The sequence below is a fragment of the Cucumis melo genome, chromosome 11 (genome assembly GCF_025177605.1).
Source record: "Cucumis melo cultivar AY chromosome 11, USDA_Cmelo_AY_1.0, whole genome shotgun sequence".
Lineage (NCBI taxonomy): Eukaryota > Viridiplantae > Streptophyta > Magnoliopsida > Cucurbitales > Cucurbitaceae > Cucumis > Cucumis melo.
Genome location: NC_066867.1, coordinates 4,705,435 through 4,711,931, shown reverse-complemented (window position 1 = coordinate 4,711,931; position 6,497 = coordinate 4,705,435).

Here is a 6,497-nt window from a genome sequence, read left to right as displayed (position 1 = left end):
ATGAAAAATAAAAGAAGAAGAAGATAAAGATGCCGAAAATGGAGATTGAACAAACGATAGTTTTTTTTTTTTGAAAGAACCTACAAAAAACCAATCGAAAAATAGTGTTTGAGAAAAAACAAACATTTTTTCTTATGAATAAAAATATGATATAGAGGTTTACAAAAAAGAAGAAGAGAAAATGGAAGATGAAACATCAAAGAGAGATGATCAATAAAGAGGAAAGTATGTAGAGGCAGTTTGGGAATAATAAAAATTTTAAAGTAAAATATATCTCCAAAATATTTTAAAAATTAAAATTTGTCATATTTGCAAAATTTAAAAAGTATGTGCCATAATTGCTAAAACCTATTCTCATAGCGCTACCCAATACAATTTCCCAAAATCCTAAACAATAAGGATGAAATATACTAAGATGATAATTTGCAGTTAATTTAGGATCCAAAAATCTAGTTAATTCAACTTACCCAAAGTTGATGTTGGATCCAACTCAACCTTAACTTAGGAGCTCACTTCTAATCCTTTAAGAAAAATAATTCAATTTAATCCAAAATTAAATTATTTAAGGTCCAACTAATTCTTTCTTGGGTATTAACCAAAAGCCAAATCAAACTTACCAAAAATATAGGTGAAAAGGCCAAAATAGGCTTGGCGGCTAAAAAATGGCTAGCGGCTCGACTTGGCTTGGGTTAAGGCTGGAAGCAGCTCAATGGTTGGGGGCACGACTTGCACACGCACACACGGCTCAGGCGGCTGGGGTGAAACTTGCACACGCATGCACGACCCGAACGGTTGGAGGACGGCTCGCTGACGGGTCGACTGAGATCTGCGGTTGTTGACGATTCGTTGATGGAGAAGATAAAACAAAAAAAAATGACGACGAACGAATGGAGATTGTCGACGACAGACAGACGCGAGGCTTACGTGGCTCAACTGTCGTTTGATAATGGTCAATGGCGTGTGTGACGAAACGCGGAGGAGAGTGCGATTCAGGGGTTGGCAGTTGGCTTGGTGCTTCTTGCAACGATCGATGGACAGACCGGACGTCGTCGACGGTGATTCACGGATGACGAAGACAGAGACGGAGACACTCGAGTGTTTGTGGCTGAAGACTCACGGATCTTGACGGCAACTCAAACGACGGTCGACGACTGGAGATGGATGGCGACGACGGCGGCGGGTTGATGGAAATTGAGATTAGGGTTTTTTTTTATAGGGTTTGCTTGAAGAAGATGATGAATAGTAACCTCTCACGCTTCCCAAGAGCCATTTAATAAAATAATAATAATAATAATAATATTATTATTATTATTATTATTAATATTAATATTAATATTAATATTAATATTAATTTTCTTTTATCCTTTCCTTATTTTATTTCCAATAAAACAACTCCCTCTCTCTTCATTTAAATCCCTCAAATCTACTTTTTAAACTCAAATCTCCGTCTTTCTCTCCAATCAATCACTTTAATCTTTCCCAAAACAAATACCCTTACATAATTATATTATCTATATAATATAATTATTTCAACTTCAAATTTAATTAATTAATAATCACATGTAATTAATCAAATTTCTCTTAAATCCCAATTTCTTAAAACAACAACCATAATCGAAATTTCAACTTTAAACAATTAGATATTTTCTAAAATATCTAATAAATTCCAATCTCCACAAATTAAATATTCCAACAAATGAAAGAAAATTACACCCAAAATTTTTCAAACTTAAGATAATTAAAATTAAATTACCTTAATTTGGGGCGTTGCAAACGATTTGCATATTTGTAATACTTACCACTTTTTGTACATTTACAAAGCGGGTCATATCAATTATAGTGTTGTCAAGATAAAGTATCTAACTTTATCCATATTCTATAGACCATTAGATTATTACTTGATCATGATCCACTTACATGTCGACCATATATATTATTCAAGTTACATGAAATTACATTAGATTATAGTTTATACTTGAGTTATGCAAAGAAATAATATAACACTATACTTACTTGTGAAATAATTATTAAGACTCTGTCTATACATCAAATTTGTTTACAAAAATACAAATTTACAAATGGCGACATTTAAGAATATAAATCCCAACATTCTTAACCTCTATCATTTCTACAGGTTGCATCATGGTCGGCATGTCTAATTATCTTCTATGATATGTTGAAATTTTTGGAATTAAGATAAAGGTGAAACTACAAGAAAAGGTATCTACTATGACAGTTCATTTCATCCAAAATTAAAAAGAGGGAAGAAAAAACTGTCATAAAAGGTCAAAATGCGCGTTTTTGGCAGGAAAAGGCGGAATTTTTCGGATTTAAAGAATTTATGACAGTTTTTAACTGTCATAAATCTATGAAAAATTTTAACTGTCATTGAATATAAATAATAAAATAATTTATTAATTATATATTTTTTTTATCTCCTTTCTTATTAATAAAAAAGCCCTAACTTTTAATTTAACTTTTCCCCCCCCAAATTTCTCCTTCTCCCCCAATCTTCTGCCTGCCGCACGGTAACCTAAAAAGCCCTAACTTGTTCGACATCGTCTCTTTCGTCTACGTGGTGTTCATCGTCGCTCGCAAGCCGTCACCGCCTTTTCTGTCTGCGTGTCGTTTTGTCGTTGCTCGTGTTCATCGTCGCTCGTTACTCGTGGTTGCACGTTCTGTTCGTGGTCGCTCGCAAGCCACCGTCACGCGTTCTGTTCCGTCTGTTTAGGTTCGTCATCGCTCGCAAGCAGCCACCGCCGTTCAGAAGCCACCTCTTCCGTCTGCGTAGGTTCTGTTTCGTCTACACAGGTTCTTCGTCGCTCGCAGTTTCATTTACTGACTCTTGAATTTATTTTTTATTTTCTCCCTTTTTTCTCTTATTTTTATATGATTTTATCTTTCGAGTTTGATGGATTTCAATGTCTATGTGTGGGTTGTTGTTAATTTCAAAAAAAATGATCAATTAGATACTTCATCTTCTTCAACATCAGCTTCTACAACTACTTCGATTAATAGCATGTCTGTGTCGAGTTCTGTTAGTCGCAATGCCATTCTTGTCAGTAATAGACATGTGAGATTGTTAATATAAGGCACTTGGTGTGTGTAACCATCTTAATTTGAATTGGTAGTTGGCACATCGTGTTTTTTCATTTCAGAGTTTCGTTATAAGGTTATAAATGATTTCACTGGCTGGCTATCTTGTAGCTTAGCTTTCCATGGAAGATGCGTCAATCATAATTTCTAAGAAGATTGAATAATAATACATGAATCTTAGGTCATGACTTGTTAATATTAAATTTAGTAATGATACTTTTTAAAGTGACCTTTTTATCAAACTAATCATGGAAGTAGTAATGTGAGATTTGATTCTTTATGGTAAAAGTGTCCTACACCTCCTTTGTTATTTTGGTTTTTCCTTTTCTGTGACACTAGGTAGAATTCCTTACGATGTTTGGTCCCTTCTTAGGTTCCATATTTCTTTATGGGCTTTGGTTATGAAGTTTTTTTTGTAATTGTCCACTTTGTTTTATCTTGTTTGGTACTTCAGCTTTTAGGAATTAAAAGTAGAGGATACTTACGTTTATATTTAAATTAAGAGTAAAGCGAAGTGTTAAAATACCCCAATTCCTAAACATCAGCTCATGAGCTTGCTTTACGATTGTTCTTGTACTTCTTCTCATTTCTTTTTCTAGCCACACAAGTCGTAGTATGGCGAAGAAGCTAACCTACCAGAGATTTCATGAAGTCTTTGTTGGAATATTGGCTCTCTGTTTATTCTGTGGAGAGTTTTGATGATGAAAAAAAACAGGATCTCGATAATTTATGGTAGGAACGTCATTAAAGATGGGTTTAGACCATCCACATTTCTTACTCTAAGCATTTATACTCTTCCTTCAAGTTAATCTCTAATAACTAGGCTTTTTAACTACCATTAACTTTAATGTTATTTTTATTTTTTCTTCCTTTCTTCTCACTATCTAATGGCTTGAACAATCGTAGATGTGAAATGTTTTCTTCATGAGCTAACTGCTGCCCCATTAAGCCAACAAGATGTGAAATGTTTTGGGTTTTTATTTTATTGTTATTATTATTTTGCCCTTAGTGTTCCCCAATGTCGAAAGGGTATACGGACTGTCTTTTTTATGTTACCTAACTCTTCCTATTTCATTGTTCTCAATGAAAGTGTTTTTTAATCTTAAAAAAGGAGAGAAATAATGAATAGAATCTTTTTGGCGTAGTACTTCAAGTTTACTTTATTTGAAGTTTATGCCATAAAGTATATGCCATTGTTATACCGTATGAGGCTTAGTTTGTTTGAATTGTGTGTAACACTGGCAATCATAAACAGGTTTTGCAATTGCCGACCTTCTAACTTCTCAACTTGGATAGATGGACATTTAAATTTGATCATTGTTTAAATAGAATGAGTATTACTTTACCACGGTTATATTTTCTTTGAAAAGTCACTAAAAATTGTAATTGGATTTCGTGAGTCTTCTCTTGCATTCCTTCTGAGATCATATTGTTCAACTAGAAAGTCTTGTTTCTTGTTTATGTTACCTCTTTCTTGATTTACTTTAACCCCCTACTTGTGTTTTTTACTTGAGCTTTTCCAGCGTTGGAATGATTGTATATGATCGATTGCTTTTGATGGCTATGTGTACCATTTTCTTCATTCAGGTTGATTATACCTCTGTGTTTTCTTTTCACCTTTTGTTGTTCATAGATAATGCATTTTCAGCTTGAATGGGATTTTAAGGCTTTCTCCTTTTATCTCTCTATATAATGCACTTGTGGAAGAGGCACTACTTAATTCTTCTATTTATAGTATATTTTAGATTCTTAAGGGGTGTCTTATTCTTACTGTTGAATTTAAATTTCGTTAGAGATTTTAGATGGCAACAGCGGTATGCTTGGGTTTGTGGAAGAGTCGTGGTTCTTTCTATCTTGTCTCTATTGCACTACCCGTTTCTATGTGCGTGGACTGTTATTGGTACCCTGTGGTTTAGAGATGCTAAAGACTGTGTAGTTATATTATCCGTTAGTTAACATTAGCCAAATCATCAATTTACAAGCTTTGAGTATTTAGTTTGTCTTGTTGATGCAAGCAGTTGCCTGAAGAGGGACAGAAATGGGGTTTCCTTATTTGGTTTCTTTTCAGCTACTATGCCCTCATTTTCATTGCATGCATGTCAGTTGGAAAGGTTATTCATTTTCTGTGTACTTCTCCATTCTCTTGCTTAAATCTCGCATGTTGTTACTTCACTGATTATTAAGCAAGTTTAGACTCTTAATATAAAAATAGAGTTTAGCGTACAATTTCAAAATTATTAAAATGCATTTTTTGAAGTTCATCAAATTAACTCCATTAATTTAGTGTATGTAACTTGAATACACTTTTTGCTAAGATGAGACACTCTGTTTTACTTGTCAGATGCTAAAAGTTGTTCTCAGCCTTCTACTTCAAATCCCAGCACTTCATAATCCATTTTCATTCAAAAGGTTGGTTTTCTCTCCTTTTGTACTTTGTGCTAGTGCATCGTTTGATCAATTTTCTTACTTTTAGCCATTGATATGCTTGTAGGTGTTTTAGCTTTGAGTTTTGTTAAGTATGTAGGCTGAATTTGGTGTTTGCGATTATGTATTCTTCAAGTGTGTTGTTGAAGTGTGTTGTTGTTTATGAAGTGTTGTTAAAGTGTTTTGTTGATCATGAAGTGTTGTTGAAGTGTGTATGTAATTTATCTTAGTTTGTGGGATGAATTTAACTAAGCTTAGAAGTTATTATTCTTGAAGTGTGTATGTGCTCTATGTTGTTTGAAGTGGGTTGTTTATCATGAAGTGAATGTGATGTGTTTATGTGGGTGAATGTGTTGTCTTGTTGAATCATTTTTTTTCCTTTTCTTATCTTATTAGGTTTTGCCACAATCTATTGGAGCAATGAAGCCATATTTACGCCAATTCATTAATGTATAGGCTTTTTTGTAGGTTTGGTAGGAATTTTTTTTTTGTTTAAATGTAGTTATTTAAATACTTTGAAACACATTTGTACCAACAATTAAAGCAATATTACAAAGTGTGTTGGGCCTATAAAAGCGTTCATTGTTTTTTCTATATGTGATTGTATTAGTCTGTAATAGTATGTGTAATGGCAGGGCGACAAGAAATACAAGATTCAATAAGAAAGAGGATTGTAAAATGATGACAATTAAAAAGTGTCATAAATGATAAATAATGACATTTAATATCAGTAATAGAATATTAACAATGACAGTTATCCTCCGTCATAAAAAGTAAACTATGACAGTTATAAGCTGTCATAAAATATGAACAATGATAATTATTAACTGTCATAAAAGATAAATAATGACAGTTACACTCTATCATAAAATGTAAATTGTGATAGTTATTAACCGTCATCGTAACTAAATAATGACAGTTATAATCTGTCATAAAATGTTTCTTTTGTGACATTTATTCTATGTCATGAAAAACCA